General features: G+C 42.3%; 1 non-coding gene across 1 annotated transcript; it reads right to left on the reverse strand.

The window, feature by feature from the left end:
• Positions 1–21,816: 21,816 nt before the first annotated feature.
• Positions 21,817–21,888, reverse strand: Trnae-cuc (transfer RNA glutamic acid (anticodon CUC)). The gene has a single exon. It is a non-coding gene; the product is annotated as a tRNA-Glu (tRNA).
• Positions 21,889–22,031: the final 143 nt, after the last annotated feature.

Consider the following 22,031-nt stretch of genomic DNA (forward strand, 5'->3'; position numbering starts at 1 on the left):
GGGTAAGAAAACAGTAGTTAAAAAGGCCAGCATAGTGACCAGTTAAAAACCGGACTGAGAGGGCGTGGTCAATGTATCGAACTGCTCCCTGATATTGGGGGGCTGCTCAAGGGTTCGGATCCCAAGTACATTGCGACGGATTCGAAATTGCACTTTCTTTAAATGTCATTCGAAATCCTACCAAAGCTTTTCTTCAACAAATTTGCCAGCAACAGTTGTAAAACGTCATTATAATCTGATAGGTTTGCCAACAACATTCAAAGATAAGGCAATTCCGATTCCATTTTACACAAACAACGAGTGTTTAGGAAATATTTTGCATTCAGAGTAAACACAACGTAAAACCTTTCCAATTGTCAATTGTCCTGGAAGAATCGTGAAACTGAGAAATGAAATCAATGAAAGATGCACATTGACTATGGTGATGCTAGGTAGAAAAGAGGTACCGGTAATCTGTTTTGTTCGTACCTACAACAGCCAGCTTACATGGGAACTCTCATTTGACTAGATGCGACATTATTTCTTGGTCAAAGGGGCATGGCCTTCGGAGGTTCAGCGCAAAAAATTCGATACAAATTATGAAATTTTCCGCCGGATATTAGACCTGTTGAGTCACTACGATTCAGTTCATGCAAAAGGCATTAGCAAGGTCCGAGACCGATAAGAATTTGGAAAGCGTTTACACGTGCAGTATTTGTCAAGTGATACTCAGAATGAATTTATTTCTAATTGTGTCCATCATGTCAGGGGTGCCATCTTGGAACCGAGAGAAAATTAGAAGTATTTTTTTAATTATTGTTGATACACTCATGATTTAAATCATACAGAACAAGCAACATTCTGCCTGAGTTATATTTACTTCAAGAAGGACATTGATAAGTATGAAATAAATGAACACTTTGCGGAATTCGTAGATTGTAATCAGAAAACGAGATTTACTGTAATCAGAAAACGAGATTTACTATTGCAAACATATTTCGATCAACACTTGTGAAACACTCATTTCCAATCAGTGAATGCCGCGGACAAGTTTGTGATAACGGAAGCAATGTAAGACTAGCTCACGCACATTGTCTTCAGCAAAATCCTGTTGCAAAAATTTTCGCCGTGTGCTTGCTGTGGTCTCATGTGGAATACATGCTGCCGAGGGCTGTCATGCAGCACATTTTTTTATTTATTTATTTTTTTGAGTGATTCAACCCCTTTACAACCTTTTCAGTAGCAGCCCACAAAGATGGGAAATTCTAAAACAGTGTTGGAAGTTCTTTATATTCCATTTCTGATAACCGTTGGAGTGCTCGGCTTGAATGCTGGAATACCAATTGCAAATCATTTGGATAAGAGTGCCATTCCTGTTGAAAGTTCCATTGTTCGGTTCCATTCCTGTTAAGTTCGTCAGCTGACCACGTTCTCTGGTGCGGGATGTTCTGGATTATGTTATTTCATCCAAGTGTTTAATCGTGATTCAATCTGTCTAAAGTTGTTGGTATCAGTTGACTAAGAAGCAAATTACTGTAAGCTCGAAGTACTACCATTTATGTTGAGGCGAGACACTCTGAGAGCTTATTAAATGACATATCTTAGTGAAAATTTGGACGCCCTTCATCCCGATTAAAGTTGTTGCCAGTGCAATCAATATCGATCCATAATTTCCGGAGGTGCGCCCCAAGAAGAGGAAATTATTTCATATTGAAACCAGGAGTGAAGTGGCATTTCTGATTTCAGAAGATTTAGTCAAGATAAATATAGTTTATGCCATTATTGACAGATTAGTGTCTAACTTAAAAACTCGTTTTGAAACAGTGAAAATTTTAGATGAAACATTTGGGGTTTATAGAAATGCTTAAAGATGACTGACGAGCATATCGGTGAGACATGCGAGTTATTTATCAATGAATGTCATTATGATGTCACAGTGTTTCCGAATGTATGTGTGTGAATGCGTATCTTTTACACTTTTCCGGTGACTGCAGCTGAAGCAGAGATGTCTTTCAGCACTCGTGTTAAAAGCTATGGGGGAGTGTGTGTAGTTCCGTAAAAATCGACAATCACTAAAAAATGACACCACATTTGCAAATATTTAGTTACGTAAAAGGTAGGAAATGGTAAATAACAGGAGTGTTTATTTACTATTATCTTCTAACATACAGAGATTTACAGAACAATATCGCTTTCTTTTATTAAGAGAAAATTGCTACTAATGATCGGAAGACCTGACCTTTTTTCGGAAAGACGTGGTATATCTGCCGAACAAAGTGGGGTTTTGGTCTCTTACTTTCAGCAAAATGAGTGAATGTGGAACATAAGAAACCTGTATGGAATGTAACGTACCAATTGAGCCTCCACAATTGTAGCTTTTGTTAGTCTTCTTAAACAATAGAGGGCATAAAATTAAACATTTTTCTTAATAAAGCGGTGTCCTGTAACGCATCGATTTGAACTTGTACTGGGATGAAGGAAACTGCATATTGTAATTAAAGTGCTGGGACACTGCAAAACGAGTGCGAAATTTAGAGCATCGTATTAGTAAGCGCACATCACGCAATTGTTGTACTATCCGTTTTTGTGAAATTATTATAATTAAAAACAATGAAAATTGTGATTATATTTATAAATTTTATTTAAATTTATAGATCCGCAGTCTACTCTAATTATGATTGAAAATATGCGCGAAAATCAGAAATGTGAATGTAGAGAATGTGCACGGAAAAAATAGTTACTGGAGGCAGTTAATTTAAATTTCAATGTCAGCCCCGAGATTAGGAAGCCTGTCTTTCCCCACTTTCGTTGAAAGACAATGTTCGGTATTTTAGCACCAGAAACTAAGTAAACAAATTTCATAGAATATATCTGTGGCCAGTAGTAACAAACTAACTACAGCTGTTCATAGTTCCCGTTGTAAGAGTTAACAGTTGAAACAAATGCATCTAAACACTGAGAGACGGGCACTGGCTTTTGCATGGAAAATTAAGCGATTACAGAGACTGTGTTAGTGATAAGTAACATTTACATTCTTGTCCTCTAAGACATCAAAGAATTAGGAACAGTTACTCTGATGCACTTATATATAAACTGAACTGCTCTGCGTCGGAACACTTATTCGAAGGCATCCGCTTTCTAAATATAGTGCATTGAGATGTCACAGTCTGTTTGATTCCCTCGAATGTTAACATGTTCTGTATTACAGGATTACTCTGCACCCAACATGCAACCGAAGTTAGTACTTTTTATGGTGGCTCCATGATAACACGTGTGTATACTCCCGCACGCTCTGATTCAACTTAGTGCACTTTGAACAACTGTTAATTCGCTCGAATTCTGCCAGCAGTATCTCGTGCAGCATATAGTACCATAGTATAAACCAGCGGAAAAAATGCTCTTGTTCGAGCACGAAAAAGCGAATATGTACCTCTTGAAGAGACTTCAGGAAAGTGGGGAACCAGCTGCCTCAATCGTCACTCAGCCTTCCCCACCAAAAATTTGTACAATGAGCATATTCGCACTCTTTTAATAGAGAACATTCTAAAGCCTTTTATCCGGTCTCTTTATAGCAGTGAGGCCTTCAGACTGAGCATCTCACTGTCACTGTCTCTCTAATTCTGGGGACGGATTAAGGAGGGGGAGCTGAGGGTCTAACTTGCCTTTAACACTATACCCACGTGCTTAAAACTTCAGTCCAAAATGCACCCTCCCTATACGTAAGTGTCAAAGTTCGCCAGTCTGGCATGGTCCAGAGGCCCCCCCCCCCCTATGCCCTCCTCCCCGAGCCTATGTATGATATTCACTAATCTCTATATTCATTTCCACTGTCTCCTCTCTCTTTTCCTCCCACTCCTATTTTCATGCACCTCGCTTTATTTTTTACTGCCAGTTCATGTCACTGACCATCAATGTCTCCTTCCTCTTTAGCTGCCACTGCTACTGTCTTCATCCATCTCACTTTCACTGAGACTTTCTGTCTGTACTACCATCACTGTGTCCTCTCTGATTCTCTCCCACTGGCACTATCTCCGCTATCTTCCACAGTCACTGTCTCTCTGCTATTCTCTTTCAGACAAAAGAGCGAAAATATGTTCACATGCCGAAATGTTGGGTGAAGAAGGCGGAAAGAGGATTGAGGCAGTCGGTTCCCCAGCCTTCTGTCACATTCTTTTCAAGCGTGATACGTTCGTCCACTTGTGCTCGGAATGTTTCACCGCTACTTCCCTCTTTTTCCTGTTACAGCAGCATATGCAGCTTATATAAAACACATTCTGTAGGTCGGTAAAGTTTTTACAGTTAATAAATATACTTCACTCATTTATATACGTTGACATATTATAAACATCAAATGAGTGCGTATAATATAAGGTTGATACAAAATCGTTTTTCTCAATACTTTGCTCATCGATTGCAGTTCAAATTTACAGTTTTACATAATTTTTGACAGTGATCTTGAGTTGTTTTAAGGCATGTTAAGACCCTTGACAGCCCAATTTTATGATACTGCACAACCACTTTTGGCGTATATTTGTATAGCTGTGAAATGTCAATTATACAAAGACAGTGCGTCATAAAACTTCATTGGTCAAAAAATGCTGACGGTAAAGACAGTTTGGTGGACCTTAGAACTCTTGTGATAACCTTCGAACCCTTGCCATGTGTCCACAATATCTGTTAAACTACATTTACGCGTCAGACTGGATATTACGTACATATTTTCTGCATAAGTACGGCAAATTTGAACCTCAGGATCTTGGTAAGCCCTAATGATATCGAAAAAGATTTCGAGGTTTCCCGAGAATATCATCTTAAGAAAATATGGCAAAATTTTCGACGATCTACCATGGAGAGCGATTACAGAAAGGGCCATCCTCACAACTGTTACTTTTCATACCCAAAACTGGTGGTTTTTCATAGTTTTGCAGGAATTGCCCGTGTACAAATGGTGATTTTATTAGCCTCCTAAGGTTGACCTTAGACCACACCTAACGCAAAAGAGCCAAGCGATTTACTCAATTTGCCAGGGCTGCAGAAAGTGTGTTATGTTTAAATTGTGACTCTATACTGAAGGATAGCTACAGTATACCAATTCATCTTATAGGTACACAAATGGTCACTAGCCCAAGGGTACAAGGTTAACCAAAACAGTTGACCCCTTACCTAGAACGTGAAATGAAACCCCCTAAAAATCCCGTTTTTGCGTGCGGCTCTTTGGAACAAGTGTCTGGACCAATTGTGTCTCTGAAGATATGCTTAATATTTAATTAGAAATTATATTTATTTTGTATTTCATCCCAGTGTAATTCTTTGTGTATGTCAAGTAGGCCTATTCCCCGAATTGCATTATGTTTAGATAATTTCAGACTTTCTAAAAAAAAAAAAAAAAAAAAAAAACAATAAAATTGGGTTGTTATATTTGGAGATGTGGCCCAGTCACACATCTTGCCCCGGGACCAGTCCTTCCTCTCAGCGGCCCTGTGCGGACCCACACGTTTGACAGGCACGCTTTCCCATGCTTCAGTGTGTGTGCAGGATAAATTTGCGTAATCATCTTCACTCTACAAGCAACATGGTGCTTGACTAAATTTGAAACATGCGTGCATGTGCAAGCGTTCAAGCGTACCTTCCAAGAGTAGGGACGCTCGTGCAAGCATTTGTCATTGATTTGGTTTGCTTTATTTTTATTTGGTCGTGTTAAATTACAACCTGTCCAAAGGTCGTACTGTACTGTAAGTCAAGCCAAAGAATACAATATTACATGGAGAAAGAGAGAAGAAAAATCAACAGTACTGCGAGATAGTTTTCATTGCATGTCTACCACGAATAGTTAATAGAGAAAAGTGTTTTCGTTTCTTTAACCACTCTTTACCCCACATAAAACGTTTTATTTTTTTCGTAACGCAAGCAAAAATATTGTCAAAGCCAGAACATCATCTTCTGAGATCGACATTTTCTGGTAAACAAACTAACGCTTGTAGAAGCATGCTTGAACCGTGTGTAGCCGCCATTAATTTGTGCACGCTTGCATGCAAGCGTGCTTGTCAAGCATGGAGTACGTGTGTGGCCCCCTATATACGTAGACCACGGCCTCTCACGGGAAGTTTTAAGTGAAGAATGGTTAAAAATGTTTTTGTAAAGGACGCTTTTACAGAAAACAACAAAAATTATGAAATGCAGCCAAATTTGAGTTCCTCCACTGATCCTACGGTCAGGGGATGTATAGTCGTATTCGGGAGCAGAAACCTGCAAAAAAAAAAAAAAAGTGGTTTTGGCATAGTAAAGTGAAGTTCGCTGGTGTATAAGTGTACGAGCGGTGGGGGTTAGAGTCGACAGTATTGACGGACTTTCTCGTCAAAATATACCTGTGAGTTGCACGCACTGACGTTGACCTGAGGTGTGAGAAGAAGTGACATAAACCCCAAGCAATTCAGTGTCTTGATTAAACCCGTCTGCTTTGACCCGTCACGTGACTTGTGTTGCGTGATGTCATTGAGAAGCGGTGTTGAAGTAAGCGGTGGCGCACTCCAGTGTGGGAAGTTTGTTTTTGAATTGTTTGTGAGTGATGTTAGTGCGACATTGTACTTTAGTAGAGTACGTTACTGGGTTTTTAGAAGTTTGTTTTTGTTGTTAGGTATTGGCTACTGATTTGTTTTAGGTTTTGAAATTGTTAGTTCGTCGTGTTGTTAATGGTTTGAAAGTTATTTTTTTAGTATTTCGTTTGGTACAGTGTGTGGATTTTACAACGAAATTCACGAGTCGTTCGTTGATTGCTGCTATGGGCTATATAGCATGGCATTTACATTTAAATTTCTCCAGTTATGTGGCCTCTTAGCCGATTGTGTGAAGTGTCAGCAGTTGTCGGAATTTATGAAATTGAGCAAAGTCTTCGCTTCTCAAACGGGGACTAATGTATGTCCTGGTGTTTTCAGTCTTTCATATTGGTTCTTTTGGTGTGGGTGGTAAGTACGTTTTTATGCATTTTTGTCTTTATTGTAAGAAGTGTAGAGTGTTTCTTTATATTCGGAATTTTCTTTGATAGTGGGTATCTAAATTCCTGTTACAGTAGTTTATGTGGTTTGTATTTGTAATGATCCAGTTGTTAAAGTTAATATGCGGTAGATTACAGTATTACAGGTATTGTAGAGAGCGTCGTAATTATTTTGGTCTCGTTTGGATTTTATAATTGTGCTACGTTAGTTGTAGACGTTAAGGCGAGGGTTGACGGAATTTGATAACCTTGTCGTTAGAGACAACACCAACTCAGTTTAATGATAGGGAAAGGAGGCCGCTCTGAAGTTTCTAATTCCGACCTTTGATCACAAATGATTTGTCATGATGGCGGGGAAGCGCATTCTCTGTCTGAACATGGGTCTAGTCAGGTGCCTCTATTATGGTACGATGCGCACATGCTGTTGCATGTGAAAATTGTTTGTGCAGTTGTTTCACACGTTATTTATTATAATAATATTTATGGAGTTGATACGTACTGATGGACGTGTCGCGTTTGGTATCTCCAATTTAATTCTAGATTAAATACGTGCTGTTACCTGGATGTGCCGATTACATGAAATTCTATTGGCGTGCCGTGTTCTTATTTTTATCTGATATGTAAGACGAATTTCTTGGAAATATCATACGCTGTAGTAAGTAGACTAAATTTTGTTGTCCGAATCGCGTTAGTAATAAAAGCTATTTCTACAAATTCACGTCAAAGAAATATGTGTGGATGACTAAGTTTACGTATATCTACTTTTTAGTAAGGACTAATTGTAAATTTGTGTTTTTCAACTAATGAATCTCCTGTTCTTACACCGGTATGTTATTTTTCTTAGCTTCCTCGTTCGTTTAGTGTAATATAGTAATTTATTTGCCTAGGGGTAATTTTACGCTTTGTCGGATTCATACAAGGAAAAAACGTGTCATGTTTACAGACGCACAAATATGCACAGATATGTCAACAAGGATAGAACTTGTTATTGGGCGTAATCTTCTTGAAGGAACCATTCATGAATTTGTCTGAAATTAATTAGGAAAACCGCAGAAAATTTAAATAGCACATCAGGCTAGAGGATGCACTGCTATTCTGTCAAATTTGAGGCCAGCGTTTTAACAAATGCATTTCCTAGTTCGGTTTATACTAACTTAGTGTGCAGTGCTCTGTCATTGTATATAATTAAGAAAATGTTGCTTGATAACATGAAAAATGATTATGCATTGTTCATTTAGTCACTAAATATCTATCACTGCACACGCCAGACAGACTTGAATATGTTTTAGAACCAGAACAGTGCTGTCAGACTGTTACATCTTCCTGTATTCTCTTGTGCTTGATGTTAACCATGTGAGACCCAAGAAATGGGTTAATTTAGAAACTGATTGAAGGCAACAGACATTCGTTTCTGTATACATCTCTATCCATAGGAAAAACTGTGTAAAACAAAGTGGCCTGCCAGCTCACTTATCTACTTACTCCATGCTTAACAGCATGGATTACGAAAAATAGGTAATTAAGAAAGGCAACATTCTGTGCAGAAGAGATTCCATTTTCAACTGTTTTCAAAATTGCTGGAGAAGAATGCAACCAGCCACATACTCTGCGACCGATGGCCCTAGCAGTCTGGTCCCTTCAGTCCCACAAACCAACCAACTACACACACTTTCAAAAAACCTTTACTTTATGTAAATGCAATTTTCGGGCTATCAGTGCCCATATTCAGACTGCTACCCATTCCAGTTAAAAAAAATTTTGTTCAGTAGCATGCCGTCAGCTCGTGGTCTGCGGAACAGTATTTACGTATTTTACGCCACTTGACATATTTTGTGGATAGCAAAAACATAATGTGCCTGCATCTGGTAAGATATAAAGTGAACAGTTATATACACTTAAAAGTAGATATGTGCCAATGGACAACTTTTCGTCTTGCTTTGGTCGTTAGGATTTTCAGGGTGATGCACAAAGTGTTCTAGAGCAAGAAGCACACGCAGTCATTCTACATATTTACATTACATTCATTACGACAGGCATGTTATACGAGTTGTTTTCAAAAAGTGATGGTAGGTTTGTAATTTTGTATATTCTATCATTCCGATTAGAATGGTTTTTTCCTTGCTGTGTGGATGCACATGTGTGAAAAGTCTGTATTGCGTTAGCCATATCGGGTATTCAGTCTGACAGCTGTCCGAAAGGTTAAATTTTGTGGGTAGTATCGGCTATTATTCATTTTGTATAAAAATGGATCAGAGAGTTTGTATTGACATTTTGTTATAAGAACAGAATGAAGTTTAGCAAAGCTTCAGAAATGTTAAATATCGATTTGGTGAGTCTAGCATGAGTAAATAGTAGGAAGGTTAGAGGTACGGGTTAGGGGGGGGGGGGGGGGGGGGAAGAGAGTCGGGTCTGACTCCCTTACCCCCAAAGCAAAAGCACTGTACAATCCACTGCTATAAAGATATTATTATATTAAAACCTCTACATGAAAGTGCGTGGCACAGGTTTCATCGAACAACATTCGTAATAAGTCTCTATTAGTTCACTCTCCAACAGCGTGCAGGAAAAACGAACACCTATATCTTTTCGTGCGAACCTTGATTTCCTGTATTTTATTTTGATAATCGTTTCTCCCAATATAGGTCGGCGTCAACAAAATAGTGCCGTATTCGGAGGAGAAAGTTTCTGATTGAAATTTCGTGAGAAGATCCCAGAGAGGACGGACAAGCGTAGATTTTCTAAATATTCTGTCACTAAAACGCAGTCTTTGGCAATCCTTACCCCCTAGATTTTTGTGAGTGGTCTTTTCAATTTAAGTTGTTCGTAATTTCAATGCCTACATTAATGTTGAATTTGCGGCCTTTAGATTTGATTGATTGTAACGTGCAACCGAAGTTTAATGAATTTCTTCTGGCACTCATGTGGATGACCTCTTACATTTCATTATTTAGGGTCAAATGCCAATGTTCACACCATAAAAATATCTCTTCTAAATTGTTTTGCAGTCTGTTTTAATATTCTGATGGCTTTACTAGACGATAAACAGCAGCATTATCTGCAAACAACCTAAGATAGTGCTCAGATTGTCTCCTAAATCGTTTATATAAAGAATTTTTTTTATATTTTATTTCTATTATGAGAATCCTAGTCATCTGTGGTGCGTTAATTGTGGGTGTGACCGTATTTTCTGCATGGTGGCGATTAGGTGGGGAGGAGGGCGGCAGATAGTAAAAAGCTGTAACGGCCTCCCAGAAGCGAACTCTGAATCCGCATCTGGTTTGCGAATGGTGGTAGAAGCGTTTCGAAGAAGGTTGTGTTGATGTTGCAGATGACGAGAACGTTGGACGCCCCAGCACTGTATTGAACCGATAAAATCTTGGAAAAAATGGAAAAGACGTCTGTCTGCATCATATTCAGCGAGCCACTTAACGGTGTTTGGCGGGGGTACATCTAGTGCCACTAATTGATCCTTCCTTTCCTGTTCCACTCGCGAATTGCTTCTGGGAAGAAATTGTCGGTTAACTACTTTATTAGCTCTATTTTCTCGAATTTGGTCGTTATGGTCATTTCGGGAGATGTATATGCGTGTAAGATATATTGTCTGACTCTTCCCGGAAAGTGCTCTCGCGAAATGTCAATAATAAACCTCTGTCGTGCTAAACGCATCTCTTGTAACGTCTGCCACTGGGGTTGTTGAGCGTCTCTGTAACACACGAGCGCCGACTAAATGATCCCGTGACGAAACACGCCGCTCTCCGTTGGATCTTCTCTCCCCCTCCTCTCAGTCCTACCTGGCAAAGATTTCAGATAGATGAAAAATTCTCAAGAATCGGTCGAACAATCGCCTTATAGGGCATTTCCTTCATGGATGAGTTACACTTACTTAATTTCTTTCTATGATTCTGTCTGGCATCTGCTTTTCGTACTATTTTTTTTATGTGATCATTCCACTTAAGGTCGTTACTCGTAGATATTTTACTATAAATACTGTTTCCAGCAATTTGTCACCAGTAGTGCGGTTGTGCAGTAGTGTATTTCATTTCCTACGCATGTGCAATATTTTATATTTATCCACGTACAGGGTCAACTGCCAGAGCCTGCACCACTCATAAGCCCCTGCAGGTCGTTCTGCAAATCGATACCATCATCAGGCGTTCCTCATCATGGGGGAAGTCTTCAAGAGCTTCCCGTGTTTTCTACTAGATCAGTCAATAAATGCATTGTAAACAGCAACAGTCCTATCACACTTCCTTGGGGGTACTCCGGAAATTACATTGTCATCTTTCGATTTCGTTCCTTTAAGAGTGACGTGTTGAGTTCTATCTGCAAAGAAGTCTTGAATACAGTCGCAAATCTGGACCGGAAAGCAGCTTGCCTTACCTCCGTTACCTTACGTTTCGCTGCCAGTATGGTCACTGAGTGAATGAATGGATGATTTCGAAACCACTTAAAGATTTTACGTAAGATCGCAACCTCTTAGGGTTTCTACTCAGATCAGTTCACAAAATTTTACTTTCAAAATCACTGAATAACTCTCTCGTTGCTCTCCTTACTATCAGTTTCGCTCGTTTCAGCTTTACGAACGAGCACCGAATCATAGTCAGAGTAGTCGATGATGTTGGTATATCAGTTGACTCAAGGCATGAAAATTTTTCGAATGTTTGGGTATGAAATGGATGGCAACAAAACTTATTCCAAAGTAGTTGAATTTTGAACAGAAACAGAGGCAAATGCAAGTTGCTCAGGGATCACTAAATGAAGTTAAAGCGATACAGAACTGCTGAAACGTGTCAAATGGCAATGAAACCTGAGTTCATGAATAAAACGTCGAAACTGTAAGGCTCAACCGTCACAGTGCAACCATTCTGGATCGCTATGACCGATGCTCGACAGGTTACACTGTATTCTTAGGTTTTAACGGTGAAGCGTGCCGTAAGTTCTTGCCTCAAGGTCGTACGATTAATAAGGATTACTACGTAAAAATTCCGCGCCGTTTGCATGAAGCAATCCGAATAAAACAGCCTGCTTTGTCTCGAAATATTTTATTAGCTTTCGCATCACGATAATCCACTTGCTCAACATTCGTTAGTTTCAGGCAAAATACTATAAAGATACCCCACACTTCATATTCGCTAACGTGGCGTCGTCCTCCCAGGGGGCCCATAACTTTTTTATACGTGCGTGGCGAGATCGTGCAGCTCTTTCCTTTCGGGGCTCCGTACCTTCCCTTTCCACATCCCTCCCCCCTCCCCGATCTTCCCCTTCCCCTCCTGCTTCTCTTTGGGAGTGTGTTTTGCACCTACGTCCGGAGACGGACGCCAGTGAACGAATGAAGTAGTTTTTCTTTTCTCTCTACAGTGTAAAGTATCTATCCTTACTTTGCCCTTATATTTTCTTGATTCTTATCTTTACCTTCTTCTCCGCTGCGACGTTTGAGAATCCTCTTCTTTCCTTTTCTTTGGTGCTCCCTTTCTCTTTCTTTCCTCTCTGTGTGTGCCTTCACACACGTAGCTGGTGACGGGGTAACGCGTAATTCCCCGCTCCCGAGTAGACAAGTAGGACACGTACGTATACCGTGGTAAAGACCAGGCCCAGGGAGGAGTGATTACCCGAGCTGGTACCTTCTGAATATGTCGATTTTCCCTCCGTCCGTTTCTCGGGAGGTGTGAACTGAGGTGTGGACAATCACCTAAGGTGGGAGTGCCCTCAGAAAGAGCCCCCACTAGGAAGGAGCGCACCATCAGAGACGCCAGTGATCATGGGGGATACTTTCTCCATGGTTTCTGCTACTTCTACAACTTCTGCCCACGAGAGAAAGCTAGATGAGTCTCGGCCACAGAAAATTCTTCCATCATTGCCAAAGTTCCTAGCTGTTTCTCGGTCTGACGAAGGTTAAGACTTCTCAACAGTAAACCCTTTTTCATTATTCAGAAACGTGTCGACGCAATTGCAAGTCCTGTAAAGTCTTGTTCCTGGTTACGAAATGACACCTTGTTGTTAGAAACGACAGTGCCCTACAGGCACAATAACTGCTTCGAACTACGCTGCTAGACACCTTCCCTGTCCGGTGGAAGCACACCGTACTTTAAACTCATCGTGCGGGTTGGTTTATACAAGATCAGTCCACAGGTTATCAAATGAGGACATTCAAAATTACCTGTCTGATCAGGGAGTAACGGCCGTACATCGAGTAATGAAAAGGGTTGAAAAGGAATTGGTATGGACCTGCATCTCTTCTTTGTGTTTGACAGAGTTCATCTTCCATTGAACATTAAAGTGGTATATTAGATAATTTTATTTCGTACTTACATCCCCAACCATACGCGTTGCTATTAGTGTCAGAGGTTTAATCCTACCTGCCAGTCATGTTCCAGTACAGCCAAAAGCGTTACCTGTGGAAGGGATGCCCACGATGGTGGATTGTCCATCCCCTTGTTGCATCAACTGTATGGGCGACTACACTGCTTCCTCTAAATATTGCCCTATTTTTAAAGAGGAATGAATTATTAAGGAAATCCGAGTGAAGGAAAAAGTGTCTACCTTTGCTTGTCGTAAGTTATTCGCCGTTAGAAAGCCCACTGTGCTCCCAGCGGGTAAATATAGCACTGTCTTCGCCTCTCCTCAACCTACTAAGGAGATAGCCATGCAGACTTGCGATCTCACGCTTAGCGCCACGGTCGTCAGATTGGCTGGCCCAAAGATTCCCTGGTCTACCTCCTCAGTATCACCTGCTCACTCTAAGGCGCAACCTTCATTGGCTCCTGCTAAATCACGGACCCCAAAATTGGACACCTGGACTTCCAAAAAGAGCCTGCTCATGAAGATTTCTTACATACCCAAACTTCCAAACCATCAACTCCTCCATCTCAACATCCTATTTCCAAGAAGGCTCACAAGAAGAAGTTCCTCTCCTTCTCTGCCACGGCGTCTATCTTCTACACCAAACAACCTATTTATCAGGATCTTCTGCCTCTGGCTGAATGCCATTCCACGCCGTTGGCCACTGGCTCTCAGTAATCGCCGAGTTGATGGCAACAGTAGTGAGATTTTCCTTTTTTGTCTATACTATGCAGTTACCCATTGGAATATTCGTGGAATTCGCTCCAATCAGGATGAACTGTCGATCCTCTTATGATCCTACTCCCCGGTCATTTTCTGTCTTCAAGAAAATAAGCTACATCACTATGATCACTTTCTCTTCCCTCATTTCCAATCAGTCTGGTTTTATCTCCCATCTGTTGCTGGCGTTCTGGCACGTGGGGGACTTGTGACCCTTCTCCCTGATACTGTCCATTAACACCCAGTCGACTTCCACATTTTGTTCCAAGCTGTCACTGTACATCTTTCCCTTTCTAGATTCACCTTCTCTATTTGTACCATATACATTCCATCGTCCACACCAGCGGCAAAATGGCAAGAGCCGATCTCCTTCATCTCCTAGGTCAGCTCCCACCCCCCTTATTTGCTGGTTGGGGACTTCAACGCCCACACCCACTTTAGGGATCTCCATGTCCTTGTCTGAGAGGCTCCCTGTTGATTGACCTCATCCACCAAGCAGATCTTGTTTGCCTCAGCACTGTGGAACCTACGTTTTGGGCTGCCTCCACGTCAACCTACTCTCATTTGGACATTTCGGTCAGTACTGTTCGGCTAGCTCGTTGCTTTGAATGGTTTGCTCTTTCTGATACACACTCGAGTGACCATTTTTTATGTGTCCTTCGATTACAGCCACAAATGTCATCTAGGCGCCAAAGATTCTGGAAGTTTTCCCAAGGTGATTGAATACTTTTCTCCTGTCTAGCGACATTTGATGACCATCAGTTTCCTAATACCGACGTTCAGGTCACTTACGTTACGGAAGTTTTTCTTACAGCCGTGGAACGTTCAATACCTCATATCTCCCCTTTGCCCTGGCGCCCCCCAGTTCCTTGGTGGAATGAAGCATGCCGTTTCGCAATACACGAGCGGAGATGTGCTCTTCACGTTTCTCGCCATCATACTATGTTGGCCAACTGTATCTTCTATAAGCAGTTACGTGCACGGTGTCGTCGCATCATATGCGATAGCAAGAAGGCAAGCTGGGAATTCTTTACCAACTCCTTTAATACCTTCACTCCCACATCAGTTCTTTGGAGTCGAATCCAATGGCTATCCGTCATGTCCAGTATTTCCCTCACCTTCGGGCTAATTGTTGCACAGGATACCTTAGTGGATCCAATCGCAATCTCTAAATCATTGGGTCGACACTTTGCTGACATTTCGAGGTCTTTTAATTACCCACCACCCTTTCTCTTCGGGTAGCGGAAGAGCGACCTCTTGCTTTTTCCTCTCAGAATCGCGAAAGCTATCATGCCGATTTCTCTATTTGGGAATTCAGACATGCACTCTCCTTCTCTCGCTTTTCTGCTCTGGGACTGGATGGTGTCCATGTCCTAATGTTGCTGCATCTATCGTACCCCAGTATGTGCTACCTCCTTTGCCTTTATAATCGACTTTGGGTCGACAGTATCTTTCCCAGAAGATGGCGGGAAGCTATCGTCATTCCTGTTCCGAAACCTGGAAAGGACAAACATCTCCCCTCCAGCTATCGACTGATCTCTCTCACGAGTAGTGTCTGTGAGGTTTTGGAGTGTATGGTAAATTGCTGTTTAGGCTGGTGGCTGGGTCCCGAAACCTTTGAACAACTGCCCAATGCGGTTTCTGAAAGCACCGTTCTGCAGTTGATCATCTCATTGCTCTCTCCACTTATATCATGAACAATTTTCTCAGAAAACCCCAAATGGTAGCTGTATTTTTTAATCTGGAGGGGGTGTATGATACCTGTTGGAGGACAGGCATCCTCTGCACACTGTTCTCTTTGGGATTTCGAGGTTGGCTACCCAATTCCATCCATGAATTTATGGCAGATGCGGGTGAACACTACTCTATCCCGTACTTTCTCCCAAGAAAATGGGGTGTTCCAGGGCTCTATGCTAAGTGTTGTACTGTTTGCCATCGATATAAATCCCATTATAGATTGCCTCCTTCCAGATGTCTCTGGCTCCTTCTTTATCGACGATTTTGCTATTTACTACAGCTTTCAATGGACCAGCCTTCTTGAACGAAGTATTCAAGGATGTCTCAATCGCATCCACTCATGGAGCATCGAAACTGGCTTCAGATTTTCTCCCAGTAAGACCATCTGTGTAAATTTTCGGAATTGTACAGAGTTTTATCTGCCTTTCCTACATATAGGCCCTGTTGGCCTTCCATTCGTGGACGTCGCCAAATTCTTGGGACTTACGTGTGACTGAAAACTGTGCTGGTCACTGACATTTCATATCTTTCGGCTCGCTGTCTGTGATACCTCAACACATTTCATGATCTGAGTGGTACCTCCTGGGGAGTGGACCGAGTGGTCATCCTCAGCCTATATTGCGCCTTTGTGCGCTCGAAAAAAATTGGACTATGGAAGCATAGTTAACTCCTCTGCACGGCCATCTATTCTTCGGCTCTAGATTCCGTCCATCACCGTAGATTGCGTTCACCATCTGGAGCTTTTTACACTACCCCCTTGGAGAGCCTTTGTGCTGAGACTGCTGAATCGCTGCTGTCCAATCGGCAAGCTGTTCTTCTGAGTCGTTAAGCTAGTCATCGTGTCATCCATGCCGGCTCATCTGACCTATGTCCTTTTCTTCAACGCCTCCTTGGATTTAGGATATGCAGGCAGCCTTTCCTCTCTACTACTACTACTACTACTACTACTACTACTACTACTGGGAGTCCACTGTGTCAACTGATACATTCACTTTGTTTCCAGTTATCTAAAACTTTCTGGACCTGCCTTCTCCATGACCTTTGCCAGCTTCCCAAGGATAGTACCTTCCCTATAGTTTTTCGGGCATTTGCTGCTCTATGCGCACACATGGAGGATGCCACATTTATTTACACTGAGGCTCCAAGACCACCTTTAATGTTGGGAGTGCCTACATTATCGACGACACCCCTATTAGATTTGGCTTCCCGACCAGTGTTCGGTTTTTACTGCAGAGCTTTACGCTGTTCTCCAGGCTGTCCAATACATCCATCGCCATCAGCGGAAGTGGTATATTATATGCTCAGATTCGCTCAGCGCTCTTCTCAACCTCCAGCCTATTTATCCCATCCACCTTCTGGTCCACCGGATTCAGGAGTGCCTCCATTGGTCTGCACTCCAGGATAATAAATTACTGGACATAAAACCTCTTCCCTGTGCTTGGATCTCTTCCTCCCGGCCACGTCGTCGGGAGGAAGTAATTTTAACTAAACTTAGGATTAGGCCCTGTCTTTTTGGCCATCGGCATCTATTAAGTGGCAATCCTCCCCTGTTTTGTTCCCATTGCTCTCAATCGTGGTCGGTGCGACACCTTTTACTTTAGTGCTCCTATTTTAATCCGCAACGCGCCCGTTTACAGCTGTCGCGTGATACACACTATGTGATCAAAATTATCTGGACACCTGGCTGAAAATGACTTAAAAGTTCGTGGCGCCCTCCATCGGTAATGTTGGAATTCAGTATGGTGTTGTCCCATTCTTTTAGGAGTGCTGCACTGAGGAGAGGTATCAATGTCAGTCGGTGAGGTCTGGCATGAAGTCGGCGTTCCAAAACATCCCAAAGTTGTTCTATAGGATTCAGGTCAGGACTCTGTGCAAGCCAGTCCATTACAGGGATGTTATTGTCCTGTAACCAGTCCGCCAGAGGCCGTTCATTATGAACAGGTGATCAATCATGTTGAAAGATGCAAACGCCATCCCCGAATTGCTCTTCAACTGTGGGAAGCAAGAAGGTGCTTAAAACATCAGTGTAGGCCTGTGCTGCGATAGTGCCACGCAAAACAAAAAGGGGTGCAAGTGCAAGCCCCCTCCATGAAAGATACGACCACACCATAACACCACCGCCTCCAAACTACATATGCTGGCAGATGATGTACACTGGGCTTTCGCCATACCCACACCCTGCCAGCGGATCGCCACATTGTATACCGTGATTCGTCACTCCACACCACATTTTTCCACTGTTCAATCGTCCAGTGTTTACGCTCCTTACACCAAGCGAGGCGTCGTTTGGTTTTTGCCGGCCTGATGGGTGATTCATGAGCAGCCGCTTGACCATGAAATCCAAGTATTTTCACCTCCCACCTATGTGTCACAGCATTTGCAGTGGATCCTGATACGTTTTGAAATTCCTGTGTGGTGGTCTGGATAGATGTATGATATTACACATTACGACCCTCTTCAACTGTCGCAGTTTGTCAGTCAACAGAAGAGGTCGGCCTGTACGCTTTTAAGCTGTTCGTGTCCCTTCAAGATTCCACTTCACTATCACATCAGAATCAGTGGACGTAGAGACGTTTAGGAGTGTGGAAATCTCGCGTGCAGGCATATGACACTGCAGACAGTTGAAGAGGGTCGTAATGTGTAATAGGCATACATCTATCCAGACCATCACACAGGAATTCCAAACTGCAACAGGATCCACTGCAAGCACTAAGACAGATAGGCGGGAGGGTGAGAAAACTTGGATTTCATTGGTAGAGCGGGTGGTCCCAAATCACACATCACGCTGGTAAATGCCAAACAACGCCTCGCTTGGTGTAAGGAGCGTAAACATTGGATGATTGAGCAGTGGAAAATTGTTTTGTGGAGTGACGAATCACGTTACACATTGCGGTGATCAGATGGCAGAGTGTGGATATGGCGAATGCCTGGTGAACGTCATCTGCCAGCGTTTGTAGTGCCAACAATAAAATTCGGAGGCGGTGGTGTTATGATGTAATTTTGTTTTTCATGGAGGAGGCTTGCACCCGTTGTTTTGCGGAGCACAATCACAGAGCAGGCCTACACTGATGTTTTAAGCAGCTTCTTGCTTCCCAGTGTTGAAGAGCAATTCTGGTATACCGACTGCATCTTTCAACACAATCGATCACCTGTTTATAATACACGGCCTGTACCGGAGTGGTTACACGACAGTAACATCCCTGTAATGGACTGGCCTGCACAGAGTCCCGACCTGAACCACACAGAACACTTTTGGGATGTTTTGGAACGCCTATTTCGTGCCAGGCCACACCGATCGACATTGATACCTCTCCTCAGTGCAGCAGTTCGTGAAGAATGGGCTATTATTTCCCAAGAAACCTTCCAGCACCTGATTGAACGTTTGCCTGCCAGAGTGGAAGCTGTCATCAAGGATAATGGTGAGCCAACACCATATTGAAATCCAGCATTACCGATGGAGGGCGCCACGAATTTTTAAATCATTTTCAGCCAGGTTTCCGGATGCTTTTGATCACATAGTGTACGAACAATTTCAAGCGTCGCTCATCAAAACACATTAGAGCAGCGGAGTGAGTTGTGCACTGGTAAGCGTTGTGGAATCTAATTGCTGAGTAGATTCAAATCCCATTGACGGCGAATGCCTGACTGCTTCCTTCGTAAAGTGCACAGCGAATTTCCTTCCTCATCCTTGTCCATCCCGATTTTTTATTCCGTTTTCTTTTTAAGACCGTCGTCGAGGGGACAGATTAAATATCCCATCCTTTGTACATCACCTCTGTGATTACTAAGAGCTTGAAGTGTTTTAAACAGGATGACCTCCTCATTGCCAACTAGCATGGATTTAGAAAACATCGATCGTGTGAAACCCAACTCGCACTATTTTCACATTACATACTGAAAGCTTTGGATCAAGGCTGTCAGGTAGATGCTATATTTCTTGATTTCCGAAAAGGATTTGACTCCGTACCACACCTACGCTTATTGACAAAAGTACGATCGTATGGAGTGTCAAAAGAAATTTGCGACTGGATTGAGCACTTTCCGGTAGGGAGGGAGCTGCATGTTATCGTGGATGAAGAGTGATCGTCAGATGTAGAAGTAACTTCGGGTGTGCCCCAGGGAAGTGTGCTGGGACCATTGCTGTTCATGTTGTGTATTAATGACCTCGCAGACAATAGTAAAATGAGCTTTTTTGCAGATGATGCAGTTTCAAAATGGTGCAGAGATTGGCAACGTGATTTAAATGTACAGAAACGTAAAATTGTGCACTGCATAAAACGAAAAAAAACGTAGTAACCTAATATCATTGGGTCACTATTGGAATCGGCCAACTCACACAAATAGCAAACACTTTGTAGAAATACGAAATGGAATGATCACATAGGTTCAATCGTGAGTAAAGCCGGTTTATTTGTAGAATACTGGGGAAATGCAATCAATCTACAAAGGAGACTGCTTATCAATCACCCGTGCGACTGGTTTCAAAAATATTGCTCAAGAATAGGGGACCCGTACCAAATACCGCTAACAGGGGAGATTGAACGCATACAAAGAAGGGCAGCACGTAGGGTCGGGTCACAGGTTTGTTTAATCCGTGGGAGAGTTCAAAGAGATACTTCAGAAATTGAACTGGAAGACTCCTGAAGGCTTGAACTGTCACAAGAAAGTCTTAATAATATTTCAAAAACCAGCTTTAAATGATTACTGTAGGAATGTACTACAATCTCCTACGTATCGCCCACATTATAACTAGTACAGTGAGACGTACTCTCTGCCATGGTTTGCAGAATATAAATGTAGATGTAGAAGCTGGAGTCTGTGAAAAATCTTTAGATCACAATAGTTTTTCTTTTAAAATGCAAGCTACTCGCTCTGTCCACATTGAAGTGGATTGCATTTCAGAGGATCTTGGTGAAAACTGCATCCAGAAGTCAGCCAAGGCTGCAGTCCTCCTGCCTCGGCCGGCCTCCCATTGTGGCCGGCCAGAGTGGCCGAGCGGTTAAAGGCGCTACAGTCTGGAACCGCACGACCGCTACGGTCGCAGGTTGGAATCCTGCCTCGGGCGTGGATGTGTGTGATGTCCTTAGGTTAGTTAGGTTCAAGTAGTTCTAAGTTCTAGGGGACTGATGACCTCGGCAGTTGAGTCCCATAGTGCTCAGAGCCATTGGAACCATTTTTGAACCTCCCATTGTGTCCCGTCATCTGACGTTAGTGGGGTTGTTTGTAAAGTCCTTGTGGTGGGATACTTGCTCATCACTTCAAGGAAACAAGCTCCGGGCAGTAAAACCGTTCCCAACTGCTTGGACGAACTCCTCCCGACCATCTCGGCGAGAAGAGGTCCTTCTGACCAGGTTGCGGATTGGGCATTGCCGGTTTAGCCACCGCTACCTGCTCTCCGGTGACCCAGCCCCGCAGTGCCCTTGTGGTCATGCATTAACAGTGCGCCATGTTTTATTGTCGTGTCCCCGTTTTAGTCAATCTCGTGTTGTCCTGTCTCTGCCATCTACTTTACAGGATATTTTAGCTGATGACGCTCGAGCAGCTGCTCGTGTTCTTCGTTTCATTACCTTCACTGGCTTGTCCAAAGACATCTAACTCTTTCACTTATTTTATCTGCATCTTTGTAAGAACTTTCTGGTGCCCCCCCCCCCCCCCCCCTTGAGTTTTACTAGATTCTATGTGCTCTAACAATTGACTGGGCGCTAATGACCTCAGTAGTTGAGCGCCCTTAAACCCCAAACAAAAATGCATCCAGAAGTTGGAAAAAATGGCAGTTCTTGTTGTTAAACAGGAATTTGATATAATATATAGGAAAAAAATAGCTGTAATGTACACGGATGTGACGACAGTATAAAATGCTCTTGTGGACACCCAGACCTCGAAATGAAGAGCCTATGTTCATGGATCAATAAAGTAGCATGTGAAAACGTATTACCGATAAATTTGATAAGAGACAAGTGCATTGTACTAAATATTTTGCTTCCCTTAAAATCCATAGTAAATTAGTGAAGTACAAACAAGGAGTAGTTAAAAAAAGAATAGAAAAAAAATTCCGGCACCGGGAATCGAACCCGGGCCTCCTGGGTGAGAGCCAGGTATCCTAGCCACTAGACCATGCCGGACGATACATATTATCAAATCTAGACAAAATATAGCCTCCGTAAAATTAGTGAAATGACAAATATTTAATATTTTAAATAGTTCAGTAGTTGGCTATCCGTCTCAAATGGTTCGGAATGTCCGTGCATTGCGACTTGGAACTGGC

Source organism: Schistocerca cancellata, chromosome 1 (assembly GCF_023864275.1).
Source record: "Schistocerca cancellata isolate TAMUIC-IGC-003103 chromosome 1, iqSchCanc2.1, whole genome shotgun sequence".
Taxonomy (NCBI): Eukaryota; Metazoa; Arthropoda; class Insecta; order Orthoptera; family Acrididae; genus Schistocerca; species Schistocerca cancellata.